This window comes from Eretmochelys imbricata, chromosome 3 (assembly GCF_965152235.1).
Source record: "Eretmochelys imbricata isolate rEreImb1 chromosome 3, rEreImb1.hap1, whole genome shotgun sequence".
Taxonomy (NCBI): domain Eukaryota; kingdom Metazoa; phylum Chordata; order Testudines; family Cheloniidae; genus Eretmochelys; species Eretmochelys imbricata.
This window is the reverse complement of record NC_135574.1, coordinates 36024552-36044011: the sequence shown is the minus strand read 5'-3', so window position 1 is coordinate 36044011 and position 19460 is coordinate 36024552. Positions and strand designations below refer to the sequence as shown.

The following is a 19460-nucleotide window of genomic DNA, read 5'->3' as shown; positions in this document are numbered from 1 at the left end:
GTAAATCCTGATGGAAGCATGTGTATAAGCACATCTGACAGCAGGCATGGTTCGGAGATAAACACAGTTGCCTGATATAGTACAATCCAACCCAGACATGTCCATACACAGGTCATTCTCCATGATTAGCAGCTGGATCACTGCTTCAACGTGTAGCAGGAACTATATAAATTGCAGAGTTCTCATTATTTACAGGCAGATCACAGGTAACCACTACTCATAATAAATTCACAATTACATCATATCAATCCAAAGGTTACGTTTTAGATCTCTGGACAATCCACTTCCATATTTGTACTCTGAATACTGACATATGATTAAATTAAAAATAAAAACCACACACATTGGACAGCAAACCAGAGATTATGTTCCAAACAGAATGTGGCCAAAAGGACATTTGGATGCGACACAAAGGAGAGACAGATTTAATAGTCACATTACAGAGAACTGAGTGACAGAACCAGCACAGAGCAGGCAGCTAGCTGGTTGAATATCAGAAAGGGCACACATCAGAAAGGGCACTTCCTGCGTACTGGTGTACTTTACACTCCAGATCAACAGTTTTTTCAGTGACAGCATATGAGTACTTTCTGAGTCTATGGGCTGAACATGCCCCTTTTCATTGTGATGTGCCTTACTTTGGAGATCTACAGGTACATCTATGGGGGACATTTTATGGTTTGCTTTTTTGGGACTCAGTAATATACTGCATTTACTTTCAATGCAACTTTCAAAGCCAGATTCTGAAGGTAGGAAACTGGACAACGGATACAAAGCTGTACCTGGATGGAAAAAAAATTAAACAGAAGACTCTGGGGAGTGTGATGACATTTGAAGGTGGCTGCAATACAGATATTCATACAAGATTAGGAAAAGCAAACACCACTTTCAGAAAGATGAACTATGTCTGGTCAAACAGAGGTCTTTGCACCAAATGGAAAGTCAGATTATACTATGTGACTGTACTGAGCACACTACGGTACAGAGCAGAGACTTAGCTGAGGATGGTGGCTAACAAAAAAAGATCGGAAGCTGTCTATCACAGATGTCTGAGGAAGATACTACACAGTTCATAGAAAGACAAAACAACAAATGCAAAAGTAAGGGAGCTGACAGAGCAGGACATGTGAGGAAATATCAAAGAAAGAAGGCTCAGACGGCTGGGACACGTACACCATATGGAAGATGGGAGACATGCTAATCAAGCATTGAATTGGGTACCCAAGGGATGAAAGAGAAAGCAAGGAAGGCGAAGTATGAACTGGCAGAAGACAGTGACAAAGAATATTGAATGCTCTGACATCATCTGGGAAGAAGTTCCACAACTAGTGAGCAACTAGTCAATGGAAGAACTGGACTGCCCAATGTTTCAGCAGCACAGGAAGAACTAAGGTCTCAGGTAAGGAAATATTTTATTACAGCTAATGTTTAAAATTAAATTTACACAAGTTAAGAGGGAAAGTACTATACATCTGGGGTCAGGCTCACAAGGGATTACAAGTATTGGTTACAAGGTTCACAGGACACATACATGGGTTATTGCATAGAATCATAGGACTGGAAGGGACCTCGAGAGGTCAGCTAATCCAGTCCCCTGCACTCATGGCAGGACTAAGTATTATCTAGACCACCCCTGACAGGTGTTTGTCTAACCTGCTCTTAAAAATCTCCAGTGATGCAGATTCCACAGCCTCCCTAGGCATTTTATTTCAGTGCTTAACCACCCTGACAGTTAGGAAGTTTTTCCTAATGTCCAACCTAAACTTCAATGAAAAGGATGGCAACATCTCCAGGTATTTTAGCATAACGGGGCAGAACAGAAGGTCTAACTCTGTCTACACTGTTCTTTGAAAGTTTTCCTACCATTGTTATACCAGTGCAGCTCCTACAGTGGTTGGAATAGTGGGAGCCTACCATAGGCCTGGTTACAGGTGGCCACTGGCATTTTTAAACATTGTGTTGTCCAGCCCTGTACCACAAAGATCTACATGACATGGTGGTATAAACCCCATGGCCAGCTGAGCCTGACCTATTCTTGGGCTCCCACCAGTGGAGCTGAGCCAGCATTAACAATATTGAGACATTATTTCAGAAAAAAGGCTGGTATAGACAAAGCAGGAAAGTGTAGTGGGGGATTGGCTTCATCACCAATGAAAATCACCGCAAGCATCAGTTACATGAGACTGGATTAAGACAATACATTAAGATCCTTGGTTCTTTTCCTATAAAGGTTCTGAAGCACGCTTGCCTATCCATTAAGTTCAATGGGAATTGAGGATGGCTCAGCACATCATGGGATCAGACCCCGACTGGTCCCTTTTCCACTAAATTACCATATTTATTTAGAATAAATAATTTGTGGAGGTCAAACATTACTGCACATTAATTCAAAGACTGGTATAACAATTTCACTTGATAGATTATAGAAATCTACCTCAAATAGACAAATCTCACTATACTCCAATAAGAGCATTTTGTTACGTAGATGCTGCCAAGGAAGTAAGTGCTGCTGCACCAAAATGATCATATAGATTCCTCAACATAAATGAATTCAAACTCACAGTTATAACTAATTACGTACTTTCTAAAGTGTCCTATGCCTTTTAACCCTGTATTGGAAATTTTTGCAATCCCACTTTCTGCGTCTAGGCCTCCCTGTCAGAGGAAATTGTGTTATGACCTTTGTAAACACACAATATTTTGTTTCATCAGTGAAATGTGCTGCTCACTTGGGATATGAGCCATTATTTTGCTCTGTGCTCTACATTATCTGGATACATTTGCTAACTTTCAGAGTCAATTGAAACATGCTCACACATCAAGCATAGAATGCAATTTACGGAAGAAAATATTAATGATAAACAACTGGTCGCTACATATAGATTCATTTTATTTATTGTCCACATAAACTTGAAAATAAAAATGCCCTGGAAAGAAAGCTATGTTACTGCAACAAGAAATTATAAAAATTACTAAAAGATAATGGTTTTCAGTTGAATCCCATATAACTGATATGTCATAATATCAACAGTCAATGGTCAAAAAGCCAACACCTCCTGCTCCTGCAAAAAACTGACAAGATCAAGCAGCTATATCAGCAGCATCCAGAGAGGCCTGCAGGGATGTTCTGACAGGCTGCTGACCCTCTGTGATGACAGCCTAGAATTGTTCTCTCTGCTCTGGTGGAAGGTGCTCAATGAAGGAATTAAACTTGGAATAATTGGTATGGTTATATTCGCCATGAGGAGCTGGTAATTGACTATTCTAAATTGTAGAGTAGCCAATGAATATGACTTACGACCCAATAAAGTCACTTTTGATCTTTAACATACAGCATCGATTTTGTGTGGTGCTGCCTTCCATGTCTGTTAACAGTATCAACCACATGGGAGCTGGGATAGGGATGAGAAAATAAAAATTCTGAATCCTTAGAGGGACAGAATACTTTTTATCATCCCTTTTACAAATGGGTGGTATAGTATCCAATTTCTTTTGAAGTGTCTAGCAGAGACTCATTAACAGGTAGCACAATGTGGGCAGATGATGTTGTGTGAAAAATGTCAAGCAATAAATGCTGTGACTCTCTAACATCCTTGAGCGGTATCTGTACAGAGTCTGCTATCCTTTTAATGAGGTCATGGAACTGCTTTAAGTCATCAGCCAGGGATGGTGGAGGAGGCACAATGGCTTAATCTGGGGACGAGGAAGAAAAGTTGTTTGTCGGGTTGACCTCCTCATCCATCCTTGCTTCCTGCTCTTCAAAAGGACTCTTCCTGTGGATAAGGCATTCTAGAGTGTGAGGATGGTGAGGGACTGTTTGCCCTTATCATGGCAAATAGTACTAGATGCCTTGGAGAATTATTGTTGGTAAGCTGCCCAGGGACCATAGTATGGTCAATGAAGGGACCCAAATGGCATGGGTGGGGGCACCCGGGGGTGTCCATAGCATTAGGATGAAGTCTGAAGGTATCTTTCCTGGGGATGTTCTGACTCTCTGGAAGTGTCTGGGAAAAGGGGAGAAATGTGTACTGATATTTGAAAGATTGAAAAGAAGTTCCCATCATCATCATCATCACTTGGAAGAGGCAGGGCACCTGTAGAAATAGGCGGTGACTCCAACAGCACCAGACAAATACCTAGAGACAGAGGTCCTCGGTACTGAGAATGGATCAGTGCCAAACAAAGGGGATTCAGATGTGTCTGTTACCACCAAGTCCTGAGAGAATCTAACTCTTGCAGTACCAATTCAGTCATTTGGTCGGAAGTAATTGTGGCAGAAGGAGCCAACAGTACCATAGGTCTTACATATTCTGAGGACTGACCACTAGGTGTATGGTTTTCTATGGTACCGAAGTGTTAGGTACTGAGGACCTGGCAGATTCTATCAGCACTGATTTAGAGAAGATGGTCTTTTTCTTCTTGCTGCTCTGATCTCCTGATAGTACCCGAGATCTTCCAGAGCCTGAATTCCTAGAGTCTTCAGGTTTGTTACTGCTCACAGTACCTGAGGAACCTGCAGCCTCGTGGGTATCAAGCCAGAGACTAGTGGGTGCCAAAGCAGTTTTCTCAACTACGGACTGTGATCTCTGAGGTAGGTTCCGTATCAGAGGAGCTTTAAAACCATTCCATGGAGTCCTTTTCAGATGATCCTTGACTATTCCACTTGGGGGCTGTAGGAGAGTGCTGCACCAATGAGGTAGAGGCGGTTGATTTGCTGGGACACCGGTGTATGGGGAGGGGAGGACCTGGCCAGGTATAAACTCACCATAATGAGGAGACATAATTTAATCTCACAGTCCTTTCTGACTCTCAACTTTAGGGCCAGGCAGAGATGACACTTTTGAGGAGCATGGGACTCCCCAAGGCAACAGACACACCAGGAAAGCCCATCTCTCACTAGCATGAAAGACAATGTTTAAACCTGGTAGATCCTGGAATGCCTATCCAGGATCTGAGTTCCCCATAGGGAAAAACAAAGTGAAAGGACAGCCATGCAAACACCTGCCCTCATTTTTAGATGACATTGTAAATAAGAAGCAGGCAATATTATCTCCCATAAGTGTCAACAAACTTGCTCATCTTAGTGATTCGCTGAACAAAAAGTAGCACTGAGTGGATTTGTAGGTCTAAAGTTTTACATTGTTTTGTTTCTGACTGCAGTTATGTAACCAAAAAAAAAAAAATCTACATTTGTAAGTTGCACTTTCATGATAAAGAGATTGCACTACAGTACTTGTATGAGGTGAACTGAAAAATACTATTTTCATTATCATTTTTACAGTGCAAATATTTGTAATCAAAAAATAAAAATATAAAGTGAGCACAATACACTTTGTATTCTCTGTTGTAAATTGAAATCAAATATTGGAAAATGTAGGAAAACATCTAAAATATTTAATAAATTTCAATTGGTATTCTATTGTTTAACAGTGCGATTAAAACTGCGATTAAGAGCAATTAATTTTTTTAATCATGATTACTTTTCTTAGTTCATCGCGAGTTTAGCATGCAATTAATCGACAGCCCCAATCCTGTTTTTTAGGGTTTTTTTGTTTTTTTAAATCTTAAACCATTCTCCAGCAGCCAGACTATTCCTCGGCCCAGTTGCCTCACCCAACATCCTCCTCTGTGCTGATCTAACGTACCCTTCCAATATTCTGAACAAACATAAGAACAGTGTAAACTAAAATGAATTGAATTTAATATTAGAATAAACAGGGCTACTGTACTCATTTGCATTAATCACTGGACTAGGACTAGCTGGACAAGGACACGGGGATCCGGGAGAAGAGGAGGAAAAAAGGGAGGCTAGAATCAGCTAGCAGAGACTGGGACTGAGATTAGAAGCTTAAGGAGTAGAGACTGTTACTGTCTAGGAAAGGAGCCAGTGCTGATGAGAATATAGGACTCAGACAGGGACAGGTTGGAAAGGATGAGACAGAAGGTTCTGTAATCACTGGAACACATTCCCATCCCAAGTGTGGATGGGTACCAGGATATCCGAGACTCATCATTCCTCTGTTGTTAATAAACAGCTGTAAAACCCATGGGCAAAGTGTGTGTCTCATCCCACTCTAGTGCTGGTCCACACAGTCAGATCTGTTATGTATTTTTGATTCTTAAAGTATGCCTTATGGATAACCGGTCTTGTTGTATCTGGACCCTCTCTTTGAATCCCATGTGGTTCCAAGCCAGCTGGGTCTGGGCAGACACTACATACTGTCTCTAGCTCTAGGCTTCTAAGGGTACATTTACACAGCAGCTGGGAGGGTATTTCCCAGGACAGGTAGACAGACACGTGCTAGCTCTGCTTGAGCCAGTGCACTAAAAATAGCAGTTTAGGCACAGTGGCACGGGCAATGGCTTGGGCTAGCCACCAAGAATGTACCCAGGGGGTCACCAAAGCTCACCAAAGCTTCCAAATTCTTCAGTGGAGCCCTGTCGTAAGCCAAACACTCAGTCCTGGAGGTAACAAAGGCAAGGTTAAGTGTCCGTGTGTCATGTGGATAGACTTCTCTTGCCCTCTTCCATCTGTTTCCTGGCAAGGTTTAGCTGGTGAGAGCACTAGTCTGGAGCAAACCCTGCCCTTACATAAAGTTTCGGTCCCCACTCTCAGGTGATTCACTGACCAGCTCCAAAACCCAGTCAGGTGGCTAAAGTCCCAGCCTCCTAGCATCAAAATGGGAGAAGACATTTTCTTTAGCTTGGTCACTCTCTTTAATAAATCCCCTTTTTCTATAAGGGAGAGCTGTTCGAAACTGATGGCCCCTTAATGGCTCTCATTCAGGATCAGACACGTAGGTACCAAGCCCTCGTAGTACAAGAGTGATGTTACAATCCAACATTACAGTATACAGCAAAGGAATTAATTACAGCTGACATTACAGTATACAGCAAAGGAATTAACCAAAGTCCCACTCCAACCGGAGGCTGAAAAACATCATGTTTTTCACAAAATCAGAATGGAGACACAGACATAACCCCAAAAGCGCAACGACTTTCTACTGCTACTGTACTCTATTAGCTCAAGTGGCAGAGATCTGTGCAGGAGATCTAGAGGTTCTAGCCCTGGTGGTGAATCATGTGGATATCAATATAATGCCACTTGATGGAATTTCTTTCAGCTTGCCTTTTTTTTTTAAAAAAAAAAAGAGAGCAAGTTACACACAAAAATACCTAAGTGAAAACAACCCTAAGGTTGCAAAGTCAGGCAATCAAAAATTAGGAAATGCTAGAACTGAGGTTACCTGTACAACCTTTCTGTTCCTTTAACAGAGTGTGAGTTACAGAGTATAGGGTAACGAGGAATCCTTGGGGCACCTTGCATGGTGACAGTTTTCAGAGTGGTAGCCGTGTTAGTCTATATAGTGTTAGTCTGTATTATGGGAGCAGTATTAGAGTCGTATAGCTGAAATAGTCATTTTTTCTAGTTTACCAAAAGATTCCTATGCAACTTAACGCATCGTTTAATATACATCCCAGCTTCTTTCTGATACTTGATATAAATAAAATGACAATTAGTAAGCCACAGACACAAAATCACTGAATATGTACAAAGTTCAAGAATGCTTACATGATAGTGCCAGACAACTATACTTTCACCATACTGAGAACTTTGGAAAGAACTATGAATTATAAAGTATTTTTAAGATTACATTTCAGATATTTTTATCCTTATGACTCTGATCTCATATATTGTTAATTATATGAAAATCAAAGCAATATAAAAAAAATCCCAAAGAGCTAGGGTTTCTCAAACAGACTAGTCATCCCTGCTGATCAGCATGTGCAATGCAAGTCCATCTAATACACATGCATATCACAGAAAATTATTTTAGCTGAAAAAAAGAGATGTGATATGGGCTTTTAAGATCTTGTTATAAGCATGTGCAGTTATGTTTGTCCTTATGTGCTCCTCTCTGTCCTCCGTCTCCCGCCCTGGGGTAGGATGGTGCCTAGATATTTGTACTTCACGCCTTAAGTCAAGAGCAAACAAGGGCCACATCCACTTCAGAGAAAAAAAAATTAAAAAATATTTTGCAAGGAGTTATATTTTGTAGGTAGTTAAACAGAATTTTGCAGGTAGTTAAACTGGCAATAGTTAGCTTTGTCTTTAGTCTGTAATCATCATGTAAGCATGACTGTGGGCCACATATCACTCATGGGCCACACTTTGAACACACTGAATTTAAAATAGAAGTGATTAACATACTCCATTGATTTTTTTCTTAATTCAATCTATACTATAACTCACTGATTAAGCTAAGATCTGATTAAGTTGCGATAATTTTTATGCACCAGTCAACCCTAGAATTTTAAAGTTGCTTTCATAAATTAAGCTGCAGATGATGTTTTGTTTTAAAGAAAAAAATGCTGTCTGATTATTGTGGTTGGGAAGTGATTTGTATTAAAACTTTCTAAACATTTATACAGGGTTCATTTTACAAAAGTAATACTAAAATCCCAAATTAAAAGTTGATTTTGTTGATTTTACGCAATTGCTTAACATAAAAACAAATATTTAAGACTTTTTTAAAAAAAATAGCTACCACTGTTTCTTATAGTCAATGTTAAACAACTTTCTTAAATTTCTTCACTGAATGATCAAGTTTTATCAGCTCAAAGTGAATAAATTAGGGCAGAAAAAGGTGAAGATAAATACATGCAAATTATTGGGTTCCAAAACTGTTGGTTCCAAAGTAGTAAGTGGAGGATTGTGGTAACCAGTGATTCTGTTGGAAACGTCTGCGCTGTTTATTTTGCAGTGTGTACTTACTGTATTGAATTATTTTGGAGGACTACTAACCTATGAAAGAAACAAACATATGCTAAATGTAAATTAGATATTTATGGTACCTTGTAGTTCTTTTGTGAATGCTCAAAAAACAAAGTTTTCATCTTATTTAACCTTCTTAATCCAGTTTGTTCTGCATGTTTAATTACAGTAATCCGGGTCACACATCCAAAGCTTGACATTTAAATCATGCTATCTTCCTCTTGTTTCTTAAAAAAAAAAAATTAAATGAATTTTGTAACCTGCCACAATTTATCATTTTTCAGATTGCACCAGATATCTACATGAGTTAAATCAATAGCTCCTACAACTGACAAAACTTCATCACCTTACTGAACTCATGCATGGCTCACAACAGTATTTATCAAAATGAAAACTTATAGTTGCTGCAGCAGTTTCTCTTAAAATAGTAGAGCCTATACTCTATGTTAATGGTGTGCTAATATAGCTAGTTTATACTTCAGGGTTTTATTTTAGTCATTTGGCCACACTTTTCAGGCCTGGGCTGACAAGTGGCATATGTTGAGACGCTGTCACACAAGTGAATTCCCACATCAGACTCCCCCTCTCCCCAACAAGGATTTAGCTCAGGGAAGCTGAAGAGGGTACATCTTGGTGGTTGTGAGAGGGCTTCAGAGGCTGATGTGAAATTGGGAGAAAAAGTCTTTAAAAGATTGCTTGAGAGAAAAGACAGAATCCAACTGTAATTTCAGTTTCACTGGTATAAATTAGGAACAATCCCACTGAAGTCAATGGAGTTAATCATGCCAGTATGAAATCAGTGGAAGTGAAAAAAGAATCAAGCCTCTTCAACTTCTTGAAATTTTTTTTTGAGTCCCCTGTATCACCACACTATTCCCCAAATCTTCACATCAAGAAATCCATCCCAATGCCCAATATCAATTTAGTAACTAGTATGACAGCACAAAGCATTCAGGAACACAGAACAACAAAGTTTGAGAGGTTTCTTTAATCTTTTCTCAGGGAGCAAATGCTTCTAAGAGTAACCACTTTGAAATGTGTTGTATGACAAATGTATATAACCCAAACAAAGATGAGTGGTATGCAACACTACCTAGGCTTTGATACCTGTAACCCAGCCCAAATGTCGGATTCACTATTCAGTTTTAATTATCTACACTGCTTATCTGTAAGGAATCAAAGCAATATAACTTTCAAGAATGTGATATATATAAATAATCAAAAGCTGAAATTTGCACTCCACTATCCTTTATATATAGTACCTAGCAAAGGCATAAAGTAGTAGAATCTCTGATATAATTATCAGAAGAATGCCAAAGAAAAGTCCACTGGCCCACCTAGCAAATTTCTTGTGGCCTTTCCTACACAGATTTAAAATGAAATAAGAAACTCATATTAGGGCTGAATGAATCTTTCAAGTCAGAGGGGTGGGGAAAGGCTTCCAGGACACCAAGATATGTACAGATTGTTAAACTGGAACCAGAGAATAGCCTTCAATGCTTGGGTTCAGAATAGCTTCTCCAGTACATATAGTGCAAATATTGTAAATCTTAATGCTCCACAATACCTGGCATTCAGGTAATTCATCAAAATCATTTTTAAAGTGAAAAGAAAAAACGTATTTAATTCCACTGGGACCCTACACACTTAGTTCTGTGAACCACAGTAGGAACAGGACAGAAGAATGTTAATTTCCTTCTACCCTGTGAATCCCTCTGCTCTGTCGTTTAAATTTTTCTTAATGGTATAGTGATTTCAGATATTCTTGATTAGAAAAGCAGAGGGAAATGTGCTAGCCCAAATTGTGTTTCCTAGTCTGCCATCAGGATTGCTATGCCACACAAGGGATGGGGTAGGACTGTAATTAAGGGCTATACTACCAGCTTACATCAGTTGCAAGCGGCCGTACAACCACCAAATTGGGCTCAACTGTGAGTGATTATAATATTTTTTAATAGGGCTCCTGAGTCGTAAAGTGAGGATTTTATCCCAGGAACGTAAAAGCTCTCAGAAGACACACTAATGCAGACAATAATTGCTGTTCAAATTTTTATCAGGTTCTATGTAGTTCTGGTATATCAGAACTTTTTGACTAACAGAAGAACCCAAACTTCTCCTGGTCCATCTGCCTGTCAACTGTTTTTATAACTAATGAAATTTTGGGAAATATTTTTTTAAATTAAAAATAAAGATGTCTTGTTGAATCCAGCAATAAGAAAGAGAATTCACATAATGACTCAGAAAATTTATGAAGTCAGGAAAAAGAAAGGCACTCCGGGAAAGACAGAGACACATAGATTCAGGGTTTGATTTCATTTTTGTGTAGGGAAAGAAGTGAGAAAGGAAGATTCGTTCAATCTGTATCAAACAACTATGAAACCGGTTGGCTAGGAAACTTCATTGCATCCTAGTACACGATAATTTGGCCTCTCTTACACACACACACACACACACACACTCTCCTTTGTCACCTCCTGTTTGGACTACAGCAATACAATAACCTAACCACGAAGCCCTCATGAAACTCCAACTTATACACAATGTCTCCTCAGGCAACTTTGAGCAGATCGGACTTGTCCCCCTCTCTTGACAGTGGCTTCCCACAGAATATCAAGTCAAATTCAAAGTCTCATCCTTGTCTTCAAAATGCTCAATAGTTTGGATCCGCTTTATCTAAAAGACAGACTAAAGATCTGAGAAGATGATTGTGGAAGACTAGTTTGTTCCTTCTGGTAGAATGGAACTTGCTGCCATAATGATAAAGCTTATCTGTGCTGGAAACAGAATTTTCTCAGGGGTCAGCCTGAGATGGTGGTTCAAACTCCCAATGGAATTACGGACCTTGACAAACATCTTGCTCTCTCAGTGCAAAGTACATTTCTTTGATTTTGCCTTATTTAATAATAAACAGAGCAGCATGTACATTAACAGAACAAACCAAACACAGCACGGCACACACAATTCTCCACCTGGGAAGAGGGTGAGAGAGACCGACAAAATCACAGATAACAGATGCGCTTTAATGCACTTTGGGAATGAACTAAGATATTGTGGTGGTAGGAGTAGTATAAGAACCTACATAGAATAAAATAATGAATAGCTATAACTATCATAGCACCACAGGGAAGAATAACAAAGCAACAGTGATCAGATCCTGGTCAGACTGACTTAACTGCTCCTCTTGAGCCATGGGAACGAGCTCTCTCGCAGCAACCTTCCAGTGATGCTGAGAAAGGGATCAGGGAAAAAGAGATTTGTATCTCTTTTTCCCTTCCCTCCCTGAACAGCCCTAGCAGAAGTACTGTATGATTACGCCTGTGCTTCTGCTGCATGGAATGTTTTTACTGTGGCAAAGGACAGCAAAAAATATTAGATTAATTTCACCCTGTTGTCTGCAGCACTTGAGAAGCACTGTGTGTGCATTAACAGCAGCATTATTTCAATCCTTTCTTCATGCAGGATTTGCACTGCAGGAGATTTTTTAAAATGCAAACGTGTTAGTGGAGGGAAAGGATGGAATGCACCAGATACTTATGATCTCACATCAAATTCAAACCCTTGAAATGAAGGAATGGATTTTTTTTTAAAAAATAAAGAGACTGCTAATTATTTTTGACTGAACAAAGTCTGACATGTTGTGGACTTATAAAAACATTATTTATCATAAATACCAGCACAGTGGCAAGTGTCTTGTTTGCGGAAGCAAACAAACAAAAAACAATCCAGAAGATATAGATGGATATCGGCCTGCTTTACACGAACATGTTTTTGCCCTCTGGTGGCTTCATATGTCATTACATCATTATTATATTGTTCAATGGTTAAAAGTCACATGTATTAGAACAGAGCTGTCAATTAATCGCAGTTAACTCAAGTGATTAACTCAAGTGATTAACTCAAAACAAATTAACTTGATTTAAAATTATTTGCGATGAATCAGTTTTAATTGCACTGTTAAACAATAATAGAATACCAATTTAAATTATGTTTTTAAAAAGTGTGGTCTTCCCTGCTTTTGCTGGGGGATGCCTTGGTGGTCACAGAGCATGTGCATTGTGAGCTCCAACACTAATTGATGGGAAAGAGTGTTAAATCTTGAACAAATAAACTTTTTGCAGAGTTCTATTAGTCACTGGAATTAAACAGGTTTTAAGGAAAACTAAAGAATCTTGTAAGTCTATATGGTGCCACAGGACTCTGCTGCTTTTACAGATCCAGACTAACATGGCTACCCCTCTGATACTTAAAGAATCTTAAAAACAGTTTGACTAAATGACGCTTTCTTGGTCAGTACTTAGCATTCAACCTCTTAATTCTTGTGGTCAATTTCACAAGTTATCCAGTCTTCATGGTAGACAAGACCAGAATGTGTAATTTAAGAAAAGTCAGCAGGAAACAAAATTTTTGAAGAAGGAGAGGAGAAAAAAAACCCACACTCTTTTGGCCTTTTTTATAAACCAAAAAATACCACATGCTCAATTGTTTTTCCTTTGCAGGCTGATATTCAACATATATGCATTTATTAATATGTAATATAAAAACTATCTGGACAGAATTTGTTCATCAAGATTTCATTTAATAATTTTTTGCCTCCCATTTCCCCACCCCTTTTCTTAAAGAAGCCTCATTCTATAAGGAACAAGCACATGTCAGCATAGGTACACTGATTTATATCATTGTGCTTTGTAAAGTGAATGCTTGTAATTTAACAGGTCTGCCAGAAACCTTGCAAAATTAATAGTCTGTGATAAGCATATATTTCCATACCTGTGGATGCATATACTCTTAAGTGCATATTAAAGATGATCCCATGGCTTATTTATTTCAAAATGTTCATAATTTCAAAATTGCTGACCTGATTTTCTATGGAATTTTCAGATCTCAATGAAAAAATAAACCTAGTTTGAAGGAACTCTTTTCAGTAGCTTTAAATTTACTAACAAGCTGTCCTTTCCCCTACAAGCACTGTTCTAAGCCCTCTGTTGTGATGACTTCATTGTTCTGGTAGCAAAACAAAAACCAAAACAAAAATTAGGCTCTACACTGGGGAAAGTAAGTACAGAGCAACCAAACATTTAAAGGGATAGGACACCACACATGCCCTCTCTGCCTTGTCCCAAATACAGATGACTCCTGTTTCTATGATAAATTTGCATGAAAAAGCTTATTACTAAATTAGACCTTGCTTGTGCTAACTCAAATTGACTATGATCCCATGACTCCTAAGCTTGCACCAGAATATTTATTGACCGATCCACTCACAAAGCATCTGCTTACAGGCCACACACAGTCTCTTCCCCAGACATTTTGGAATTGGGGCAAAAAGCTTCCACCCCCTGCTGAAGCCAAAAAGATAAAGAGTAGCTTTTCTGGAAGAAGCATATGGATAAAAGGCGAGCCAGTATGTAAAAGTAAGGTAATCCAGTGCTGTAGAGCATAATATATTGTTGGCTCTCAATTAAGTCATCTAAAAACTTGTACCTGGGGGTGTACAGGCAATTGGAACTTTGTTATACAACTCCTTGGAAAATTCCGTGACCCAATAGTTCACCACAGGCCTTTGGCAAACAACTTGGTTAAAGATTAACCTGTCCAAAAGCCAGACAGCAAATAAAAATATATTTAGATCATGTCACTCTGCCCACTGAGTGAGTGAATGTGTTCAAAACCACCATGAAGTTCAACTAATTAAAAAAGAGGGACTGGACACTAAATGTTTTAACTTCATGAAGGATTCATGTGGGAATTTTAATGAGACAATCAGTGGATATAAACCTTTTCTCCCCCAGCGGACACCTACAAAAAGTCTGATAAACTCTATATTCATTTTACTGCACCTGTTTCTTATGAAAATTATCTCAAATGGCTTCTGCCATGCCTGCTATCATTTTAAAACCTCCTATTTTATTAAAAGCTTATTTGAACCTATTGAACTCAAGGGCACTAGACCAATTGAACCTGTATGTGGCAAATCACTAGAGAATTTTCGTTACAACTGAGGTCTGGTCTGGTCTACACTACAAACTTGGGCTGATATAAGTCACCTTCCGTCAACATATTTGTGCAAGTGTCTACACTCAAATCTGTCCATCACTGATGTGAGCAACCCATTATGGAGATGGAGTAAAACCATTTCCCTGAACAACGATGAGGTCGACGCAGCGCGAGAGCAGATAACTACATAGAATCATAGGACTGGAAGGGACCTTGAGAGGTCATCTAGTCCTGTCCCTTGCGTTCATGGCTGACTAAGTATTGTCTAACTTGCCCGGTGTTGACCCTAATAGTCGTCCAGCAGCTGTCGCACAATTCCCCATTCTCTGCAACAGTGACTGCTCTGGTAGCAATTCTGAATTCCACCGCCTCAGGGTCACAGAGACCCAAAGCCATCACCCCTTTTTAAAACACCTGTGTATTTTTGAAAGACCTTTTCTTGATTGCCCACATTGGCGGGCACACCTAGCAGCTCTCCCTTCTCCTGTGAAACTGCCAAAACGAACATGCCAGCTCCTGCCTGGATCTCCTGGGCCTGTGGGGAGAAGAACCTGCACAGGCACAGCTACAAAGCAGCGGTAGAAACGTAGACATCTATGAAAAGATTGCGAAGGGGACATGAGCAAAGGAGTATGAAAGGGTTTAGCATCAGTGTCAAGTGAAAGCGAAGGAACTGTGCTAGACATACCACAAGGCCAGGAGGCCAATCAATCAATCAATCTGGTGCTGAGCCACAGACCTGCCACTTTTTACAATGAACTGCATGCCACACATGGCTGAGACCTGATCAGTATCCCGCAGACCACCATGCATACATTGGAGGAGACGGATACCCCTGTCATTAACAGTGAGAAAGGAGGAAGAGGAGGAGGAGGGTGGACACATGGCGGATTGGTGGGGGTTACTCAGCCATGCCACAAGCCAGGACCTGTTCCAGACTCCACCACAATCTAGTCATTTCCACCACCTGAGCACAGATGAAAGTGAAGAAGGGGAATGAACCCTATGTAAGTATGCGCATGCATTTTCACTTACAAAGTTTAAATTTAAAGATGGTGCACAGCCCATTGCCAAGATAACAAGACACAGGCTATGTCTACTCTATAGCTTATGTTGGCATAAGTTATGTTGCTCAGGGGTGGGAATAAGTGCCAACTGCCATAAGTGCCAATATGGACAGTGCTATCTCTGTGGGAGAGCTTCTCCTGCAGACATAGCTACTGTTAGGGGGCTTATTCCTTCACCCACTTACTTCCCTGGTCCTTCTCGCATGAACAGAGAGCAACAATACCCGAAGTCCAAAGGTGCAAACAATTCAATGTTTATTGGGGTGAACTTCCAGCAAGCATGATTCCAGTTTCCTTCCTTAGTATCCTCCTTCCCAGCTCTTACACCTGTGTCCCTGTTCCCATTCCTACCCTTAGCCAAACATGATTCCAATTTTCTTACCCCCATTCCCTGTTCCCATCTCCCTCCCCCCCACACACACTCACCCCCCTCCCACCCACACCCACACCCACTTCCTCATTGACTACAGATTATATAGTAAAACTTGAGTTCTGCTTTGCTATACCTTAACCAATCATTTTCCTGAAATTTAACTAACCAATCCTAACATATTGTAACATGATTATGTAACCAATTATATCCCACCACCTTAATTAGTTACACCCAGCAAAATTAATTATACAGCAGACTGGAACAATCACAGAACCAGAGAGATTACACAGACAAACAATAGCAAAGTGGGAACTTTAATGACAAAACAATACAGAAGTGAGGATTTCACATCTCAGCTATAGATAAGTGAGTTCTTGCCAGACAGGATGCTATCAAACTAAGTTTCCTTTTACATTTTCTAGGCACTTCCCTTTCTCTGGAGGTGATAGGAATACAATCCTGTCCTGATAGTGCCTAACAGCCCAATAGCACCTTATGTCAGTGTGACTAGTTTGGAATGTGAGGATGTGACTGGTCGCTTCCCAGCTTATGGCTGCCTCTGCTGCTTAGCCAAAGGCCTTTGCCTAAGAACAGGGCCTCAGACTGTCACAGTAAGAGAAGGCCCTTACACCAGCAGATAGTGATTTTGATTCTTTCTTTTATACCTCTATAATTAGCCAAGTGATAAGAATACACCTAAAGTCTTAGAGTATAGGCCTTTACAGACAGGCCTGAATATCTATATCCTAACAGCTACCACTGCTCGCAGAGGTGGTTTTATTATGCTGACAGGAGAGCTCTCTCCCATCAACCTAGATCAGTGGTGGGCAAACTGCGGCCCACGCTGCTTTCCGCAGCTCTCATTGGCCGGGAACAGCAAACCGTAGCCACTGGGAGCTGTAGGCAGCCATGCCTACAGACAGTCAATGTAAACAAACTGTCTCACGGCTCGCCAGCGGATTACCCTGATGGGCCGCTGGTTGCTCACCACTGGCACAGAGCGTCTTCACCAGACACACTGCTGCAGCGCTGTATTGTGGAAATGCCTACAGATATTGTCTTTTCATTGTTTCACTTGGACAAGCAGCAGCTGTGGTACAACAGAGATAGATTTGGTATCTGCTTTTCATTCCCAGAAGGATTAGGAGGGGTTGGGGGGGGCTGTGGAGCAGTTTGTGTACGCATATAGGGATGTCCCTTATATCCTCCCAAATGAAAATGAAACTTTCATGCAGATACTCTGCAATCCTCTTCCTTAAGGTTTGTAGGGATGCCAGCTTTATTTCTGCCTCTACAGTAGGACCCTTTCCCATGCTACTCCGCCATGAGTTCATCTGGCAGCATTGCAGTAAACAGATTAGTGGCATATGGGCCTGGGCTGCTTTGGGATGTCAGTAGCAGCTGTGCTCTCTGAGCCTTTATTACCCTCAGGATTTAGCTATCAGCTAAAATCAACACCTCTTGTGGAAAATAATGCCAATATGCACTATGCTCTGTACTCGTACCCATGGAAGAGAGACCAAAATGTTATTGTTTCATACAACCAAAAATCTTTAATACACCCCCTCCTTTCTTCCCTCTCACCCCTGGAAGGTCATATGCACCATGGCTAGTTCTGGAGATCAGTGCTGTGCAGACACTCCAAAGCTGAAGTGTCAATAAGCATGTCTTATTAAAAGATTTTATAGGAATACAGGAAGGGAGTTTTGAAACATATATCTTTTCCTTTCCATTGTGACTGTAAATCCAACGATACATTTCCCTGTTTTTATAAGAAGCTACTGTTGTTGCAGCCTTGAGGGGTTCCCTCTCTATACCTGCAGAACACCTAACTCTGATCATGAAAAAGAAGAGGACTAGGGAGGACACGTTCAGCAAGATCCTGCAAGCGAGTTCTTCAATCGGACCACAATCAAAGGGCCTGGAGGACAAACATGGCAGATGGCACGGAGAAGGAAAGAGCAGACACTAAAAAGACCGAGCAATCCCAGCAGGAAAGAGGGGGGGAGATGAACCAGGATACAATGAAGCTTCTTAGACAGGAAATCCAAACGCTGAAGACCCTGGCTGATCTACAGGTCCAAAAATCCCAGACTCCCCAACCTTTGCAGTCCTTAGAGAACATGGTAGCTCCCTTCACGCCCAACATACCATGTAGCATCACAGGCTGTATCCTTACTCTCAGTCCTCCTCACTGGGGGACAGCAAGGAAAACCACAGCTTCATATACATCAGTTGTGGTTCTCATAGGTGAGTTTATGTGTAGCCACAACAGACTACATTTCTGCAATGAAATGGACAGAAATGTTTGCTGCTTTGATCGTTTAAAAATTCCATTCTGTTAATTTATGTTAGGAATCTGTATTCCATTGTCTGTTTCTTGCACATTCTTTTTCTGTACTCCTTTTGCCATTCAATACATTTCTACTTTTTGCAAATAAAATCTTCTTTATTAGTTAGAACACACATTGTAGAATGCAGGGTGGTACCCAAGCATCCAGTAGTTGTAAGCGTACGACACCACAGAGGTCAGAGATAAAGCTCATTCAGATGTATAAGTGTATGATAAACAAGCACAGTCGTAGTTATAAGCATACAAGCAATATACAATTCCTAACAGCTCCCAAAGCTTCAGGCCCAGAGAACAGTCAGCACCAAACAATGTGTCTGACCGTTCAAGTGCTATTTCAAAGACTCCCTCAACAGCATAGCTCCATGTTGAGCTCTTGGAATGGCTCACATCTGGCTGTTTAAACTCAGCAGCCAGTTTCTCCACCTCCAGCCTCCATCCTGGCTTTTCCCCTTTGCCTCACAGATATTACATAAGACACAACAAGCAATTTTTCCTCACAGAAGTGACAATCTAGTGAGTAAACACAGGCAGCATCCCTTCAATCTACCAAACAAACGCAGATACAACTGTCATTCTGCACCTGCTGAGCCGGTAGTTGAATCTTTCCCTGGTGCTACTGAAGTGGCCAGTGTGCCTTCATGAGTTGTCAAGATAGATTCATGAGCCTGGGCAGCAAGGAGTAGGTGGGTCCCCCCAGAATCACTATTGGCATTTCAATATCACCAGTGGTAAATCTGTAGGTTGGGAAAGAATGTCCCTGTCTGCAACTTCCTGAACAGTCCTGTGATCTTAAAGATGCAAATATCATGCACCTTCCCTGAACAACCCCCACTGATATCAGTGCAGCATCCCTGGGGATCCACCAACACTTGCTTAACCAAAGAAAGTTAGCTCTGT

General features: G+C 40.6%; 1 protein-coding gene across 4 annotated transcripts in view; it reads right to left on the bottom strand.

Annotated features, from left to right (window-relative positions):
* Positions 1–19460, bottom strand: part of EIPR1 (EARP complex and GARP complex interacting protein 1) — a 171165-nt gene that overhangs the window by 104535 nt on the left and 47170 nt on the right. The window contains exon 1 of one of the 4 annotated variants that reach the window (XM_077812579.1): positions 8857–8942. The exons of the other annotated variants lie outside the window; for them this stretch is intronic. The gene's annotated coding sequence lies outside the window, so the exon portion shown is untranslated. Of the gene's footprint in view, positions 1–8856; positions 8943–19460 lie in introns of those variants that run through there. 4 annotated transcript variants of the gene reach the window in all.